Here is a 19,878-nt window from a genome sequence, read left to right as displayed (position 1 = left end):
CTAAAAAAGTCAAGCATTCATGTTTTTAAAACGTCATCTTTGCAAAACTCAGAAATGGTGCTTGTTAACATGACACACATAACATCTTCCTCTTTTCAAAGAAAGTGCAGATATAATTAGAACCTGCTTTTTTTTATGCCCTAGATAGTTAAAGCCCATCAGCTCATTAAGAGTACAGACAGTCTGCCTTATATACAGTAGCTGTTTTGTTTTTTAATCAGTTATGTGTGGGTCAAATTTTTGTTAGTTTTCATTTTAAATGTTCTAAAATGTCATTTTCAGCTACTTGGGTGTAGCTGTGACTAGCTTGGGGCTCCAGGATCAGACTGAGTTCAGTCACGTGTTGGCTTCACTCACTTCCCTAGTAGATGACCCCTAGAACAAGGCTCTAAATAACCCTCCTCAGCCTGAGGCCCCCAGTCTGTAGAAGAGATGCTGGGCCATTCTTCAGGGAGTGACTGTGAATCTTGAATAAGAGTGTGTTTGTCAAGGGGTAGGAGAGATGATGTACACTCAAATGTTAGCTGTTTCCATCTAAATGTCAAGTGATTTTCTTACTCGATGGGCATCACTGCTAATCAGGACTGCTTATCATCTTAAGTGCCCACTGTCCCCATCTCTCTAATTTATCAGCGAAACCACTGGGGCTTCCTTGGACCCTTCTCTGGAAGTGGGTCTTTTAGCCACTTAGGACCTCCATCACTTCTGTTCCTTCATGCCTGAGAAGATCATTGCTTTCCCTACAGACCCACTCCCATTAGGTTTATCCCTGAACATAGATCTTGTTCTGGTGTGGATTTCTGTTATATCACCTTGGACCCTGTAATCATTCATAACTTAGTTTTCTAAGTAGTTGTAGGGTTGTGGTCAGGAACAGATGCAGTAACATCTAGAAAACGTTTGCCTCAATACCAAGTGCATGATAAGAAACCAATAAAAGAAGAACTTATTCATTCATTCATTTATACTATACTATAAGAAGGGTCCATAAGCTTGAATATGGAGAAACCACTGCTTTGTAAAAAGTCTAGCTTTTCTAGCATTTTGTGCATTCTTCCATTGTGCACTCCTCAGCACAGTGATCGCTCACAGGCCTGGTTACGTGTTTAGGTGTGTAGCCCTGCACTTTGAGGGCAGGAGGCCTCTTATTCAACAAACCCCACTGAGGACCTTCTGTGCACCAGCTGCTGTTGTAGGCATCAGGAAGAACGCTGTAGTGAGTTAAAGAGGGTGCCTGCTTTGGAAGCGCACTACCCGATGAGTGTATCTTACGTACACTTGTGGTCCGTGTTGATATCCCTTTCCTTTATGGGTGGGGATTGGTCTTAATAAGTACAAAAGCATCTGGCATGGAAGGGAAAATCTGTGTGGGGCCTGAGGTCACTGTCACACATCGTTAGGTGCTCTGTGGGTTGGAAATGGATCCCTAGTTGTACGATGAGTAAGGGTCTCCCAGAGACTATCGGGGAGAGGGAGACTTGTGGCCCTGTCACAGTGGAACTGGCTGGGCAGTGATGTCGTGAGTTGATTGGTGCTTGCTTGCTTACTTCTGGGCTGGAAGCAGGTGAATGGAAGCAGACACTCATCGAGATACTGACCCAGTTAAGTGGCAAATGGAATAGCTCACAAGGACTGTTTTAATCAGTGATCTCTTTTACTTTTGAGTCCATTGAAGAATCTAAATACTGGTGAGTGTCTTGAGTCAGAACTTTCTTACATTTAGAATGGATAGATTGATGGAACATATGTTTTCTTGAGCTGTGTTTTGCTGCGGGCTCCCTGGTTCTCCCTTGAGAGGAGAATGAATTGCCAGCCACCGCCAGCACACATGCCTGTCGCATCCACTGCGGAGCACCAAGACAGCTGTTACCAAAGTCAGATCCCAGAAATGTGGTGTTTTTTTGGTTTTTGGGTTTTTTTTGCTGCTTCCCTCTGCATGCATTTCCAGGGTTCAAACCAACTGAGTCCCAGATGAAAATTGCCTACATCTTAAAGAGACTCTGCCCCGTTCAGGCCTGCCATTTCTTAATTGTGTTTTGTGTTTTCAGTGGAGGAGGTGGTGAGAGAAAAGGAAGAGAGCCATGAATCACTGTGCTGTGAATCAGATCAGGACTTTTCATTCCTTAGAAAGGGAACATCAGGATATCTGATTTGTGCCTAATCCAGCCAGTGCATCAAGTGGGAAGGGATGCTGCTGGAGGAGAGCAGGATATTTGTTGATCTGTAAGCAGCAAAAGGAGCGGGCACAAAAAGAATGTGGCGGCAGTAGTAGCCGGGGTGTACCAGTTGCTTGATGGATGCCTGTGAGGAGGAAAGGTAAGCCCTTAATCCTCTGCCGCAGGGAGCTTGGTCCTTAGCCTCTTGCCTATCCATCTCCGTGGTGTGTCTTGGAGAGCAGCCTGTCCTAATGTATGGAACCACTCTGGGCTAGTTGCCTGCCTGAAATGTCTCTCATAGGGCTCATGTGTATTGAACCTTGCTCCGCAGCTAGTGACATTTTGGGTGAGCCTCTCTGGAGGAGGTGTGTCACTGGGAGCAGACCTTGTGGTTTGTTAGTCCAGCCCACTAGGTGCTGAGAGCTTGCTCACTTTCTTCCTGCTACTGTGACAAGATACGACATCCCAGCTGCCTGTTCTGCCATTCTTTCCCCATCATGCTGAAACTTCCCCTCACAACTGTAAGCTGAAATAAACCCCTGCCTCCCATAAGCTGCCTCTGGTCTGGTGTTTTGTCCCAGCAATGAGAAGGTAACTGCAACCGATGTTAAATAAGACCATGGCTTAAGATCACTGGAGAAGCATCTTTTGTCCTGCTATTTGAACTCCAGAGGATGAGCCATCGTGAATGTGGTTCTTCTTTGTGACGTTGAACTCAGGATGGGTCTACAAGCACACGTCTCTTCAGTAGATGCAGGACTGGGATGTGTGTCCTCCCTTTACTTTCTTGGGTCACCTCGTGATCTTCTAGGAAGTCATTTCTAACAGGAATCCGTTCTTCTCGGGTCTCCCTGTAGCTCATCACACTTTGGGGTACTCTACTGGAGTGGTTCAGAGTGCCAGTTCTGTAGTGTCCACCTCCATTGACCCTCAATAGTACATTCTGCAGCCTGTTGCCAAAGCTCCCTCTTTATAGAGGATGCCGTGGCACCTCCCTGGGAAAACTGTTGTGGGACTTAAATAGTGCCAGCACCTGCCAAATGCTCTGTGCAGGCTGAGAGGAAGAGGAGGGATCATAAAACACCTAACAGCAGGACAGGCATGGGCCATCACAGTGACTGCCTTTGAGTGGAGGCCACGGGTATGGGTTCCAACACTTTTACTGTCTTCAGTGGCAAGATCTGTTCAAGGACTGCTTCTTGACATGCATCCCGTTTAGCATGTAGCCCCTCAGGAAGCCACATCTAAATGATGTGGAAATTTGTATCTCCTTCAGACCTAAATGCATGTGAAGAGCTTGGGCCAACTAAAAATATTACAAGGGGCAGTTTAAAGGAACTTGGAAAATGATAACCTGGGGGTTGGAAGGCTAGACTTCTAATATTTTTACCTTATTGGAACTAGAAGGGAATTACTTCCTTCTTCCCTCCCTCCCCTGTCTCTTCCGTTCTTTAAAAATATTTTATTTATTTATTCATTTTTTTTTTTTTACAGAAAGAGAGAGAGGGAGAGAGAATGGGCGTGACAGTGCCTCCAGCCACTGCAAACGCACTCCAGATCCATGCACCCCCTTGTGCATCTGGCTAACGTGGGTTCTGGGGAATCGAACCTGGGTCCTTTGGCTTTGCAGGCAAATGCCTTAACTGCTAGGCCATCCTTCCAGCCCTTCCCTTCCGTTTTAGATGATGCAGATTACACCCAGGGCCTTGTGTAATCTGAATATATACTTTGCAACAGAGCTTCAACAAAATTTATACATTAACTCCACTCCATTGCATTTTAGAAGTAGAGAAAAGTATATAAGCTAAACTATAAATAGGAACATTGTGAACTGATTGGGATAGATGCTTTTCCCATCTGCTGTCTTGAAAGAGAATTTCGTAAAAACTAATTATTTTAAATAAAAATATGTCAAATACATGTATTAAAGCAATATATTATTTAGGGCTAGAGAGATGGCTTAGTAGTTAAGTGCTTGCCTATGAAGTCTAACGACCCTGGTTCTAGGCTGGATTCCCCAGGACCCACGTTAGCCAGATGCACAAGGGGGAGCACACATCTGGAGTTTGTTTGCAGTGGCTGGAGGCCCTGGCACACCCATTCTCTTTCTCTCTCCCTCTTTCTCTCTCTGTCTGTTGCTCTCAAATAAATAAAAAATATTTAATAAAAAATAAAACAAGCCAGGCATGGTGGCACACACCTTTAATCCCAGCACTTGGGAGGCAGAGGTAGGAGGATTGCCGTGAGTTCGAGGCCACCCTGAGACTACATAGTGAATTCCAGGTCAGCCTGGGCTAGTGTGAGACGCTATGTCAAAAAACCAAATAAATAAATAAAACAGCAATATATTATTTAAATCAAATATATATTTAAAGTATAAATATGTGCACAGTATACATACCTCTGGAGATTGAACTCAGACCCTTCTAAGTCAATTGCTGAATATTATGGAAGGATTATCTCAATAAAACTAGGTAGAATGAACTTAAAGTTATTTTATCTATCTATCTATTTATTTATTTATTTTGGTTTCTCAGGGTAGGGTCTCACTCTAGCCCAGGCTGACCTGGAGTTCACTGTGAAGTCTCAGGGTGGCCTCTAGCTCATGGCAAGCCTCCTACCTCTGCTTCCCTAGGGCTGGGATTTAATGCATGCACTACCACACCCAGCTTAAAATTATTTTTAATGGAGAATTAATGACACAGGTTTTAAATTGTGTGAATGTTGTAGGTGATGTTGTGTGTGTGTCTGCATGGTTTAGTGTTAGACCATGATCCTCTTGGTTTATTTCTAGACTTTGAGAGAGGCAAGGGTGCAAAGAAACTACAATTATTATCGAAAGCTACATAGCTTCCCTGGATTGTTGCCACTGCAAAAGATTGTTTTCTAAGGCCCCTTTCAGTACCTCTTTATTTTAGTTTTTTCAATGTAAAGTTTTGTGAAATGAGCTCATCATTCTCTTGGACTTCCACCAGCTGAGGCAGGAAGTGGGGAAAATGATGTACAGATGTGTAAGCCATGGAGCAGGTCTTGCAGACAAGTGACTTGGAATCCACTTGAGTGCTGCTGAAGTGTTATGTGCTGTGATTCTCCCATCAAGAGAACCCAGTGGGCTGGGGAGATGGCTCAGTGGTTTAGGTGTTTGCCTGCAATGTCTAACAATCCAAGTTTGATTTCCTAGTACCCAATAAAGCCAGATGCACAAAGTGATGCATGCATCTAGAGTTTGTTTGGAGTGGCTAGAGGCCCTGGCGTACTCATTCTCCCTCTGTCTTACTATCTGTCTCTTTCTCCTTCCCTCCCTCTCCTTGCAAATAAATAGATAAATAAAATCTAAAAAAGAAAAGAAAATCGGGCATTTCATGTTTTCAGTCCACAGGTTGAGTATATATTACCTAAGTTGCTTGGGACCAGAAGTGGTTCAGATCTTGGATTTTCTTGGATTCTAGAATATTTTCATATGCATGATGAGATTGAGATGTCTTGGGTTTGAGATCCTAATCTAAATATGAAATTTATTTATACTTCACATAGACTTATATACATAGTCTGAAGATAACTTTATGTCAATTTTTTTCTTTTGCACACTTGTGTTTGGTCAAATAATGTATTGTTGTAGAATTTTCTTCTTAGTGTGTCATGGTGGTGTTTCAAAAGGTTCAGGTTTTGATATTTTGATTAGGGTCATTCAACTTGCATGAAACTTTCACAAAAAGTCCTAAACCCAAACCATGAACTTCATCTCATTTTTGGCCAAGGAAAGTATCATTTCTCTTTGTGCTGGGGGTGCTAAGTGGGGGTGAGGCTGGTGAGCAGAGAGAGCATCCAATGGCTATCGAGAGAAGTTCACACAATGTCAGTCCCTGGAGCAGTGTCCCCCGCAGGGAAGACCCACATGTCTTCTACTGTACCCTGACTTGAGCCCAGTCCTGTGGCAGACTGACTTTTACGTGTTTCCAGACATTTCCACCCAGATGTTCCATCTAGACCCACCTGAAGTTCTGTTCAATATCGTTCTCTTTCATGCCCTCATTCTTGGATAATACTTTGCTTCATAGTAGTCCTCACTCCAGATGCCTGACACACGTTCCCAGTCATGCCCCTTCCTCACCAGCTTTTCCCCCTGTCTCCAGCATCACCCTCCTGGCAGGCTTTGAAGAACAAAGCGATGGGTTGAGAATGGACTTGAGTCAAACTTGAAGGTCACCTCTTCTCCCTACCAGTGGTGAGCGACCACAGGAAGTGGTTAGGAAACCTATGACAGGTATAGCATTGCTTGTTCTAACACTGAGTCATTCATGGTCTACCACAGTGTTTCCCAGACTTAAGTCATCCCCACACCGCCCACACACAGCTTGATACCACCTGTGCCGTTATTAGGATTTCTGAATGATCTCCTTAAAACTTAAGTTTGTTTTCCAACTGTCAGTGTAACTATCCTAGTTAAATATTGTTTGAGTTTGAGGCTTGCAACTCCAGAATGAGTGAATGGCAAGTGTTGGGTCCTTGCAGGGCATTTTCTCCTGGACTCAATGAGCTGGGTTGAGATGAGGCTTAAAAAGAGAAATCTCAGGGCTGGGGAAATAGCTTAGTGGTTAAGGCATTTACCTAAGAAGCCAAAGTACCCTGGTTTGATTCCCCAGGACCCATGTAAGCCAGATACATAAGAGAGTGCATGTGTCTGGAGTTCATTTGCAGTGGCTGGAAGCCCTGGTGTGGCCATTCTTTCTTTCTCTCTGCCTCTTCCCCTACCCCCATCTTTCTCTCTCTCAAATAAATAAATAAATATTACGGAGAAAAAGAGAGGAACCTCCTGAGATCTTGTTCATTGACGTTTCTGTCACAGGCCATCTAACCTGACTCAGAATCACTTAGGAAAACACTCATGTTAATGCAGGCGCTCCCTTCATTTTCTCCTGAAATACCTTTAGACCTGTGGCCTAGAAGCTGCTTGAAAGCATTTTCTTTTCTCCTTGGGATTGTGGGAAATTTTGAATTCCTAAAACTTTTTGCTTTGATCAACAGGAACTCAGATTCAAATTTCAACTGAACTGAGTATATTTTATATCTCTATTGTTACTGTTTTTTTTTTTAACCTCCAGGTTTTAGCTACCTTTTATAATACATATTTTCTCTGGCCTGGTTTTGAAGTATGTGTGTGTAGTAGACAGCCACATGTCGCTGGGATGAACTTCCAAGCCAGGCACAGTTATGGGAGGCGGAAAACTTATCTGAAACATACAGATCCAGGGGAAATTCCATAATGGCAGAAGAAGCTGGCCCTCTTTCACAGGTCCAAGCAGAGAGATAAAAAGCCACAAGCCCTCACCATAAGCAAGCACACTATAGGAATCCAGGTAGAGCTCAAGCACTTTGCATATCTTTAGAATGGAATTCCAAACCACCCCACACCTTAGGACCTGACCCTTGGACTCGCCCTTAGTGACAATTCCTCCAATTAGGCAGCTTGGGTTCCAAATTACCAGCTTAAAAAATATATATTATTCAAGAGAGGGGAAAGATATACATAGATAGATAGAGAGAGAGAAAGAGAGAGACCTCAACTGATGATTGGATAATGAAGATGTGGCACATTTATACAATGGAGTTCTACTCAGTGGTAAAGAAAAATGAAGTTATGAAATTTGCAGAAAAATGGATGGATCTGGAAAGGATTATACTAAGTAAGGTAACCCAGGCCCAGAAAGCCAAGCGCCACATGTTCTCCCTCATATGTGGATCCTAGTTACAGATGATTGGGCTTCTGCGTGAGAAGGAAAATACTTAGTAGCAGAGGCCAGTAAGTTAAAAAGGAGATATAAAGGGAAGAGAAAGGAAGGGAGGAGGGTACTTAATTGGTTGATATTGTATATACGTAAGTAGAATGATTGAGATGGGGAGGTAATATGATGGAGAATGGAATTTCAAAGGGGAAAGTGCGGGGAAGGGAAGGGTATTACCATGGGATATTTTTTATAATCATGGAAAATGTTAATAAAAATTGTGAAAAGATAAAAAATAAAATTAAATTTAAAACAAGAGAGAGAGAAAGAATGAGTGGGTGCACCAGGGCCTCTAGCTACTGCAAGTGGACTCCACATGCACGTGCCACCTTGTGAATCTGGCTTTATGTGAGTACCAGGGAATCAAACCTGGGTCCTTGGGTTTTGCAGGCAAGGCCCTTAACCACTGAGCCATCTCATCAGCCCCCAAATTACAAGCTTTTAGTAGTAAACTCCTGTATCAATTGGGGGAACATCCATTCAAACCACCACATTGTGTTTCCATATACAGACCATCAAGAATTCAGCAAGATTTTTTCAACCTCATGGTGGCACAGAGCATATTCTAGGAACCATTCTGGTTTTGCTTCTCAACGAAGGATTCAATAAATGACACGAGCTTCTCAGCACTTCAGAGCGACATCAGCTTTGTGTTCGATCAGTTTGTTTCACTGTGGGCTAATGGAAGTGCCGTGAGCATGTTTGAGATCACTGGGGATATCGAATGTTCAGTAGGTGCAGTGAAGTACACTCACTTCCCACTTAGATTGTTTTCTACTTTCCCTGGGTTTATTGGGAGGTGATATAACAATGTGGAGTGTCGGTTCACCTTCGCCATGAACATAGTGTAAAGCCCCAACCTTCTAAGTTTGGTTTCTGTGGTATGTAAATCACTTTCACACCGTCGTGAGGTGGAAAACATCTTAAGTCATCATAATTCAGAGACAACCCAGATGCATGTTTCTTGTGATGCACCCCATGTCCCTTGTGTATCACATAAGATGTAGTTCAGTGGACATAATTTAATACAGCTTTTGTTTGAGACGAACACAGTCACCCAGCGTGATAGGTGGGTGGTGGCCTGCCTGGATGGGAATTTTCAAAGGAAATGGGAAATGCTGTGCTCCTTCCAAGCTGTGTGTCTCTGTGTTATGTTCTCTTTGATCTTCTGATGATGTGACAGAAACTGAGGCAGGCAGCGGAAGACTTTAGGCTAACTCACAGGCCATCTAGATGATGTGGATCTTTGGGAAGTTTGGGCAAGGACAGAGAGTGGGTAGAAAAGAAAGTCTAAGCTTTTTAAAAATTAAGATTGGGGAAAACATAAATTAAAAAAATTAAGATTGGGGGCTGAAGGGCTGGAGAGACGACTTGGTGGTTAAGGCACTTCCCTGCCAAGCCTAAGGATCCAGGTTCGATGCTGCAGGTCCCACGTAAATCAGATGCACAAGGTGGCACATGCATCTGGAGTTTGTTTACAGCGGCTGGAGGCCCTGATGTGTCCCTATTCTTTCTCACTGTGTCTCACATAAACAAATAAATATTAAAAAAAAGACTGGGCTGCAGACTTGGCTTAACAGTTAAGGGGCTTGCCTTCAAAGCCTAAGGACCAAGGTTTGATTCCCCAGTATCTATATAAAGCCAGATGCACAAGAGGTCCTGGTGAGCCCACTTTCTCTCTGTCTCTCAGATAAATAAATAAATAAAACATTTCTAAAAATAATAAGATTGGCCAGGTGTGGTGGCGCATGCCTTTAAATCAAGCCCTCAGGAGGCAGAGGTAAGAGGATTGCTGTGAGTTTGAGGGCAGCCTGGGAATACATAGTGAATTCCAGGTCAGCCCTGGGCTAGAGTGACAGCCTATCGCAAAAAAAAAAAAATTAATTAAGATTGAGCCCAGTTAAGCTGATTAAGCTGTGTATGGTGACTTGAAAGGTGAAAATATTAAATAGTGCCTGGAGCTGCAGCAAATTTTGACAGGAATTTGGAGAGGAGCATGGGTCCAGAAATCATGCCCTTATTGAAGCCCATGCTTGAACACCTAATATATCTAACTCCAGTGGGCACAGCTGTGTGTTTAGGGTCAAGGATCCTTTTGTTTGGTAAGGCTGTTGTGATCATCACAAAGGCCTGAACTTCAGAGAGTCAGCAGTGTACTATTTTAATCTCACTAATTGGAACAGGTGGCCTCTATGCGAAGCTGAATCACTAGTTGGCATAGATTTTCACTTATCTGACAATGTGAGCTTCATTCAGTAAGAGCTGATGCCTATCTTGGCATGGGGCAAAGTGCTTGCGAGCCCCATTAAAAAGTACAGAGGACTCTGAGCAGACTGAAGAAAGGCTGTAATAGCGTGCATGTTCAGTCCAGTCCTGGCTGAGGGGCGTAGGGTTAGTGGAGGGTAGGACTTGGTGTAACTTGGGCAAGGTGCTCGTGTTGTCTGTCCAGGTGAGAATGTTTTTGGCATGCCCTTTGACCCTTCCCCATGAGAAGGTTAGGCTTAGGACCCTGTGGCAGCCTCACGAGTGCGCAGATGTCAGCTCATCTTTAGGCGCAGGGGAGGGCGGGGCGCACACCTGGTGTCCCTCAGCTTCTCACAGGTGCTCAGCAGAGACACTGTGTGAAGGACACCTCGAATGCAGACCTCGTGGATAGGGAGGGTCCCCAGATTATGAGCTCCTCCAACTCCATCTCTTTGTGTGTACGTTAAGTATATGTGTGCAAGTTGTTTCTTCGTCATTGAGACCACACCTGATATCAACCACTTAAAAAAGAGGAAAGAAGATTCATCTGGGCGGATGGCTTGGACAGGTTTCCGTTCACCGTGCTTGGTCGCTCTGTTCCTGGGCCCAGAGGTAAAGCAGACCACAGCAGCGGGGAGTATGTGGCTGAGCCTGCTCGCTTCCTGATGGACAAGAAGCAGAGAAAGGAAGGGAGTAGGTACTTGTAATGACCTTCAAGCATGCTCCCAGCGACCCTCTTCCTCCAGCTTGGGCCTACCTCCTAAAGCTTCCAGAACCTTCCAAAATAGCACCACCAGCTAAGGACCAAACATTTAACCTACAAGCCTGTGGGGGACATTTCATATTCAAACCATAACACTGTGCTTCGCTTTGTGTCTTGTGGATATCTTTTTTTATCTTTTTGGTTTTTTGAGGTAAGTTCTCGCTCTAGCCCAGGCTGACCTGGAATTCACTGTGTGGTCTCAGGGTGGCCTCAAACTCATGGAGATCCTCCTACCTCTGCCTCCCAAGTCTCTTGCCAATCTCTTGCTTCAAGTCCATCAAGAGAACAGGATCCCAGAGTTCTCGCCAATGGCTTATCCCTCACTCAGTCCAGCTCTTGATCCGATCCCATTCTCAGTGGACTTCTGCCTCCTCCTCATGCTTGTAGACAGACGCCTGCCCATCCTCTCTTGGAGGATGGCTGTGTTCTTTTTCACCTGGGCATGGGAGCCTGGTACATGGGTGGAACTTTGTGAATACTCGGCAGATGAGTAAAGATGATATGTTAAGCGATGGCGTAGTGGGGCAGGAAAGGCCAGGAAGCGTGTTCTGCCCTTGATCCATATCAGCGTAGGATAATTGGCCTTGTTTTAGGTGGTGCCCAGGATTCCTGTGTGTGCTCACCCCATAATTCATTTACCAACTTCGCTTTTTAAAGGGATGGTGTGTTGCTTCCAGTCCTTGGTGACTTGGAATTTCAGTGGTTTGGGCAAGCTTCTTTTGGCACTTGGGAAGCACACGTTTGTAGACTCAGCCTCTAGAAGTGGGAGTGCCCGGCCACAGGGCGTGTGTGCTTGAACGTTCTATATTGCAGAACTGAAAATGGCACCTCCTCAAAAGTGCCAAACCCTGGGAGTCAAGGGTGTAGCAGAGGCCAACATGGTAACACTTTATAGAACCACCGGGGATGAGTGAGTGTGCCCCAACTCTGATCCTGCTCTGCATAGTATATTATCCAGGTTTTGATTCCTTCTAATGTGACAGGTAAAAACTTGTAGATTATTTTCACTTGCATTTGATAATTTAATATCTTTATTTATTACAAAGGGGGAGAGAGAGAAAGAGAGAGAATGGGCATGCCAATGGCCTATAGCCTCTGCAGTCGAGCTCTAGATACATGTGCCACTTATGCATCTAGCTTTACATGGGTACTGGGGAATCGAACCTTGGCCATTAGGCTCTTGAGGTAAGCGCCTAAACCACTTAGTCAACTCCAGAGCCCATTTTTGAAAATTTTATCTTTTCAAAGGGGAAAGTGCGGGGGAGAGGTATTTCCATGGGATATTTTTTATAATTATGGAAAATGTTAATAAAAATTGTGAAAAAAAGAAAGAAAATTTTATCTTTTGAAATATTTTAGGTCTATAAGAAATTACAGATGATAGTTCAGTAATATTCACTGTTCATCTCCTCATGGTTAAATCAGGAGATGATTAAACTGTAATATGATAGTATATAGTCAATCATGTACTCAGAACTGTCTTTACAAACTGCATTTATATATTCTGGCCAGGTACCTACTGATCTTCTAAGCTAATTTATAGAATTTTTTTAGTATATTGAGCAAATTGATCCACATATACATTTTCATCAGTTTTGTCATTCCTGACCATATTTATTTTCTGTTGATATGTTGCAAGTTAGGCAACTTAAAAACAGTGCCCACTGTTTATTGCGCGGTTTCCCTGACCCAAAGTCCAGGTGCGGTTTGCCCGGGTCTTTTGCTGAGCATTTTGTTGGCCTGAGATTCGTGTGTCAGCCTGGACCACAGTCTGGAGACTATACAGATCCCTTCCCAGCCTTGCTGGGTGTTGATGGACTTGTGTGCCCGTAGGATGGAGGCCCTCAGAGGCTTTTCCTGCTTCTCCCTTGCCACGCAGCCATCTCCACAGCCTGGCACCTTGCTTCCTCAAGACCACAGTCTCCATTGCATTTCATTTCTTCCCTAGAAGATCCCCTTTATGATAGTCCATGCTCACTTTGGCAGGTTGATGATGAATTATGTCCCCCATAGCCTGAGGTATTTTTGTTTGTTTGTTTTTGTTTTTCGAGGTACGGTTTTCATTCTGGCTCTCAGGCTGACCTGGAATTCACCATGTAGTCTAAGGATGGCCTCGAACTCCTGGGGATCCTCCTACCTCCTGAGGGCTGGGATTAAAGGCGTGTACCACCATGCTGGCTGGCCAACCTGAGATATTTTTTTAAAAGATATTTTATTTATTTATTTATTTGGGAGAAAAAGGCAGAGAAAGAGGGAGAGAGAATGGGCACGCCAGGGCCTCCAGCCACTGCAAACGAACTCCAGATGCATGTGCTCTCTTGTGCAACTGGCTAACATGAGTCCTGGAGAGTCGAACTGGGACCCTTTGGCTTTGCAAGCAAAGGCCTTAACTGCTAAGCCATCTCTCCAGCACAAACCTGAGGTATTTTTGATTAAGCTGGCAAAGTCTGCAGCAGCCTGCTGGAGGAGATGTCACCTGGGGCCAGATCGTGTCGTCCAGCCCTGAGGTGGGTTCAGAGCCAGGTTTGAGCTCTGGCTGGTCAGTGTTTATTGGCTATCGGTAGTATTGCTCTGATGTGGACCCATGGAAGTGAGTCAGCTGCTTCTGCCATTGGTGGTATTCTCCTGGAGTTTATAAGCCTGAAATAAACCCCTTCCTCCCATGAGCTCCTTCTGGTCCCAGCAATAAGAAAATAAGTTCAACACCCACCTTGCGCGGCATTTTGATTAAAGTTTGAAAAATTCCTTCACCTTGGTCACACAAGGTGCCCTAGACATGAGAGGGAAATCCTGTCCTGTTCCCAAGTCTTGCTCATACCCAGGGGAAATATAATATCTTAGGGGCTATTTTCAATGTCTGCCTATAGCAGTAGTTTAAGTCTATGTTTCGTGTGTGGGGAGCATAGAGCTAGATGATAGCAAGCACTGAAGAAATATTAGCCAAGAATATTTCTTGCCATAAAGAAGTTTGAAAATTTTATGTGCTGGAGGTGTGTGTGATTCTAGAATGGTTTTTTTTTTTTTTTTTGGTTTCTTTTTTAAAGATTTTATTTTTTTTAATTTATTTATTAGAGACAGAGAGAGGGAGGGGGAGAAACCAAGAGAGTGGGAATGGGCACTCCAGGGCCTCCAGCCACTGCAGACGAACTCCAGATGCATGCACCACCTTGTGCATCTGGCTGACGTGGGACCTGGAGAATCGAACCGGGGTCCTTAGGCTTCGCAGGCATGCACTTTATCTGCTAAGTGATCTCTCCAGCCCTAGAATGGTTTTTAAGATTCCTTACAAAATCCCAATGCCCCCGTATTCTCTATTTTATGAGTTTTACTTTTCTATGTTTGAATCTCTAAACCAGGTAGGGTTGTTTGGTTCCCTGTTAGATGTGTTCAGTTAGCCGGCACTATTTTCTGCATAGTTACCTGCCTATAAAAATACACCGCTTTTTCATATGTATTGAGTTTTATTTTTATAAATTTTTACTTTTTCTGTGAGTTTTGAAACTAATGAACTCAGAAGGTTGTAATTCTGGATCCTCATCCTCCCACCTCCTCCCCCAAAGATTTGAAATGAGCATTTCGAGAACACTAACTCATACATTTAGAAATTTTTTAAACAGGCATGCTTCCTGTATAATTTAGAGTAAGCAGAGACCAAAAGAAAGACGAGGAGAGTAAAGATGTCTTTGTGTGTGTGTGTGTGTGTGTGTTCGTATGTGTGGGGGCAGGGCAGTAGTGTATGTATGTATGTGGAGGCCCAAGGTCAATATCAGGTGGCTTTCTCAGTCTCTTTCTTCATTTATTTGAGGCAGGGTTTTCTCACTGAATCCAGAGCTCTCTGCTTCGGCTAGTCTGGCTAGCCAGCTTGCCTCCAGGGATCTTCCTGTCTCCACCTGCAGACATGAGCTGCCCATGTAGCCTTTATGTGAGCGTGGGGGATCCAAGCTCAAGTCTTCCTGCTTCCACGCATGTACTTTACTGATGAATCCTTTGCTCTAGCCCCCCACCTCCATAAAGGTTGTGTGTGCTTTTATTTCCTTTTGGCAGTTTTAAAATATTTTTTACAACTTATTTTTGCTGCACATGTTGGCACATGCCTTTAATCCCAGCACTCGGGAGGCAGAGGTAGGAGGATCACCATGAGTTTGAGGCTACCCTGAGACTCCATAGTGAATTCCAGGGCAGCCTGGACCAGAATGAGACCCTACTTCAAAAAACCAAAACCAAAACAAAAAAACTCTTACTTTTATTTATTTATTTATTAGAGACAGAGAGGGGAGAGAGATAGTGAGTGAGAATGGGCATGCCAGAGCCTCTAGCCACTGCAAACGAACTCCAGATGCATGAGCCACCCTGTGCATCTGGCTTACGTGGCACCTGGAGAATCAAACCTTAATCCTTAGGCTTTGCAGGCCTTTGACATTCTTATAAACCTCTCAACGACTGTACTGGTTTTATTTTCTTGTGAAACAATACATAGTAGTTCTAGGCATGGTAGTATATGCCTATAATTCCTATACTGAGGAAGCAGAGGCAAGAGGATTGCTGCAAGTTTGAAGCCAGCCCGAACTATATAACAAGTCCCAGAACATCTGGGGCTACATTTTTGAGTCTGTGTCTTACAAAAAAGAAAGAGCTGGGCTGGAGAGATGGCTTAGCGGTTAAGCGCTTGCCTGTGAAGCCTAAGGACCCCCGTTCAAGGCTCGGTTCCCCAGGTCCCACGTTAGCCCGATGCACAAGGGGGCGTACGCGTCTGGAGTTTGTTTGCAGAGGCTGGAAGCCCTGGCGCGCCCATTCTCTCTCTCTCCCTCTATCTGTCTTTCTCTCTGTGTCTGTCGCTCTCAAATAAATAAATTTGAAAAAAATTGAAAAAAAAAAGAAAAGAAAGAGCTGGGGAGATAACTTAGTGGATAGTGTTTGCTCTCTAAGCGAGAGTACCTGGGTTTTGATCCCCAGCACCCACATAACAGCCAGAAGCTGTAGCCCTAGTGCCTGTGATCCCAGCCTATGGCAAGAAGGGAGATAGAGACAGGAGAAGAGCCTGGAAGCCCACGGGCCACGGAGCTTGGCAAATGCAGCACGGTGAACAACGAGAGACCCTGCCTCGAATGGGAAGAGCAAGGGTTGCCAACTAAAGCTGGATTCTGGCCTCCACTTGCGTGCTATGGAAAATACATCTCTGCACTCACGTGAACACACACACACACACCTTGATAGAAGCAACCAAAGGGAGGCTTTCTTTTTTTCGGTTATCTCACAGTTTAAGAGAGGAAGTCCATCCTAGCAGACAGCATAGCAACAAGAGCTGCATAGAATATAGCAGGAGCACGAAGCAGCTGCTTGGGCAAGAAGAGGAGCTGAGCTGGAGCCCTCAAGGCCCCCCCCCCCCCATTGACTGACGTCCTTAAACTAGACCTTACCTCCTAAAGGTTCTGCAACCTCCCCAAACAGCACCAGCAGCCGTGTTCAAGCGCTGAGCTCATCGGGATCACTTCATGTTCAAACCCTCACCAGTTTCATGTCATACTTTAAAAATCTTTCTCTGGACGCTGAGCACAGGGGCATGCCCTTGTAGACCCACATAATTGGGAGGCTGAAGCCGAAGGATCTCTTGGGGGCCAGAAGTTCAAGACCAGCCTAGGCAACATAGCCAGACCCTGACTATTGTGGCTTAAATATAAAACATCCTCCCCCCGTTCCCAGAATTGTGTGTTTAAACACTTTACCCCCAGCTGGTGTAATGTTGGGGGCGTGGGTGGCTGTGAATCTTTAGGAGGTGGAGCCTTGCTAGAGGAAGCGGGTCACTTCAGGGGTGGGTCTTGAGGTTTTATAGCCCGGCCCTACATCCTGTTTGTCCTCCGCTTCCTGACTATGGTGGATGCAATGTGACCAGCGGCCCTCCAGTTTCTGCTACCGGGCCTTTCCTGCCATGATAGAAAGTACCCCCTAGAACTTTCTGGTACGTGATCACTGCACCCACTCAAGTAACAACACCACACAGTTGCTTTCCACCTTTTCTAAAACATCCATAATGTGAACACATTGTGACCATGTAAAGAATGTGTGTTGTTTCCCAAGCTGCTGTTGCTCTCAAATACTTGATGGCATGTCATCCCAGCTAGGGGTACGGAGCTTACCGTTCTACAGGGCTCGGGACCACAGCATGCTGTTACTTGGTAAATGTATGTAGGAACCCTGTGTTGGGCTTTGCACTGGAAATTCTAAGTTGATTTGGCACTTACATCCAGATAGTGGATGGCATGAGAGTTCGAATTTGGAGATAATAGACTGTTTCTTAATTTGGCACAGTTTTTCTCTTTTTCTGTTACCCTGTGCCTTGCTAATTATCTCGAGACACTTAGGGGTTGTTCTGTGCACCTGTGGTAATTGTTGTACTGTCCACCTGCCTTTCTCTCTTCATCTGACTCAGAGAGAGGAGTTAGAACTGTTGGTTGTGCCCAGAAAGTCCCCTGACCGAGGAGCGTGTTAAGGGTGGAGTGCATGTGTTTTACTGGGCGTGCTTTCATCTGGGAAAGCCTCCTGACTTAAGCAAATTACCTCATAATGCTTGCTGTATAAAGCCAGCTGAAGCCTACCTTATGAGTGGGGCAGCGTAGAATGGGCATCTGTCAGGTGTGTGCGCATCAAAGCTACAGCCAGAACTCCTTCACTCACTTGAGCTTGGGTGCTTGAGTCTGCGCTGCTTGGATGGGTTGGGAGCATCTTAGAAACCTGACCCACACTGGCCAGTCTGTTTTAACATGAGCTGGAGGCAAGGGAGTTTTGTTTTGTTTTGTTTTGTTTTGTTTTTAATTTATTTGAGAGCGACAGACACAGAGAGAAAGACAGATAGAGGGAGAGAGAGAGAATGGGCGCGCCAGGGCTTCCAGCCTCTGCAAACGAACTCCAGATGCGTGCGCCCCCTTGTGCATCTGCCTAACGTGGGACCTGGGGAACCGAGCCTCGAACTGGGGTCCTTAGGCTTCACAGGCAAGCGTTTAACCACTAAGCCATTTCTCCAGCCCAAGGGAGTTTTTAAAGTGTTAAGAGCTCGCATTCAGTATGCTCTGACTCTTAAAGAAAGACCTGAGAGGTTTTCAGCCCCACCATGGAGCCCACTATTTAGGCAGACATTTAAAAAAAAATTTATTTATTTATTTATTTATTTATTTGAGAGAGAGAAAGAAGCGCGGGGGGTGGGGTGCGGGTCTCCAGCCACTGCAAAGTCCAGACACATGCACATCTGGCTTATGTAGGTCCTAGGGAATTGAATCTGTGTCCTTTGGGTTTGCAGGCAAACACCTTAACCTCTAAGCCATTTCTCCAGCCCAGCAGACTTTTCTTAAAAGGGAAAGAGGGAGGGAGAGGGGAAGAGAGAGAGAGAGGGGGGGGGCAGATAGAGAATGGGTGTACCAGGGCCTCCAGCTACTGCAAGTAACTCCAAGTGCATATACTACCTTGTGCCTCTGGCATTATGTCCTGGGTCATCAAACCTGGGTCCTTTGGCTTTACAGGCAAGAGCTTTAACCGCTAAGCAATCTCTCCAGCCTGATTTTTTTTTGAACTTTTATTTCTTTAGGGAAATAGAAAACAATGAAATAGAGTTAGTTCTTGTGGCTTTCGTTAAGTCATTCATTGTTGAGTAATTTGCATGTTTGGTGTGCTTTTGTTAAAGTGTTTGATAACTAAAAATACATATATAGTTGAAAGATGAAGCATCTAGTTCCAAACACAAAATTTGTTTTGTTTTCTCATCCTTTGGGCATCTCAGAAATCACAGACACTTTGTCAGTAGACAGCACTTTTAAACAATTGCTTCTTGGTTTATTGACACAATAGCCTGAAATAAGCTGATTGTTTTTCTAGGGCAGCTAACTTATTAAACTTTCAGTGCATTTATTTTCCTAAGTGTATGACTGCTTTGCTTGTTGAATTTAATTTAAAGCTGAAGTTAATGTCCTATGGATATAAATGCAGTGACATCGGATTCCAGAACTGTACGGTAATGACGTGGCTCATCAGAAATAGCAGCAATTTTACAGAGAGAGGAGAAAGGTCTGAGCCTGAGGAAAAAGCCAATCAAATCATTAACCCCATGGTTCTGATTAAATGGTAACTCAGCAAATTTATTTTTAATGAGTAAGTCCTTCAAACAAGGAAAAAAGGTATTTGGAAAAAATATGATACTTGTATTCCCACTTTGCAGATTTAACCAATGTAGTCTTTTCCCTTGAGTCAGATTTCAGTTACTTGTTTTTAGAAATAAATGGTAAATGGACCCAGGCTCCAAGATCTGGGTGCAGTTTCTCCTCTGTTTTTCAGAGGCCTGAAGTTGTTGAATATCATTCCCTTGCACATTTTTAAACATTGAATGGATTTAATAAGCAATATACTATTGCTTGTGTTAAAGTGTTTACATAAATGGCATCTCCTGAAACTTGATATTTTCTTTTTTAAAATTTTTTGTTTATTTTTATTTATTTGAGAGTGACAGACAAAGAGAGAAAGAGGCAGAGAAAGAGAGAGGGGGAATGGGTACACCAGGACCTCCAGCCACTGCAGACAAACTCCAGATGCATGCGCCCCCTTGTGCATCTGGCTTATGTGGGTCCTGGGGAATCGAGCCTCGAACCTGGGTCCTTAGGCTTCACAGGCAAACACTTAACCACTAAGCAATCTTTCCACGTTCACCACCCTCCTCCACTATCTTTAACTGTTGTGCAATATTTCAGTGTCTAAATGAAGCAGGGCGTGTTCATGGACCATCTTAGTCTGTCAGTGAGCAGTTAGGTTAATTTTGAGAAGGTCTTTGTGTCTGTGAAAGAGTGTCTCTGGGGAAGAGGCCTCAAAGTGACATTGCTGGAGCAAGGGAAAAGAGTGTCTTCAATTTAACCATCTGGTCTTGGTGCCTGTTGGGAGGGTAGCAAACATGTCC

General features: G+C 44.4%; 1 protein-coding gene across 6 annotated transcripts in view; it reads left to right on the top strand.

The window, feature by feature from the left end:
* The window catches only part of Tmcc3 (transmembrane and coiled-coil domain family 3), a 347,661-nt gene that overhangs the window by 262,650 nt on the left and 65,133 nt on the right, over positions 1 to 19,878 (top strand). The gene's annotated exons all lie outside the window — the stretch shown is intronic.

This window comes from Jaculus jaculus, chromosome 6 (assembly GCF_020740685.1).
Source record: "Jaculus jaculus isolate mJacJac1 chromosome 6, mJacJac1.mat.Y.cur, whole genome shotgun sequence".
Taxonomy (NCBI): Eukaryota; Metazoa; Chordata; class Mammalia; order Rodentia; family Dipodidae; genus Jaculus; species Jaculus jaculus.
The sequence above is the reverse complement of the archived record's forward strand: the minus strand, read 5'-3'. Positions and strand labels throughout refer to the sequence as shown.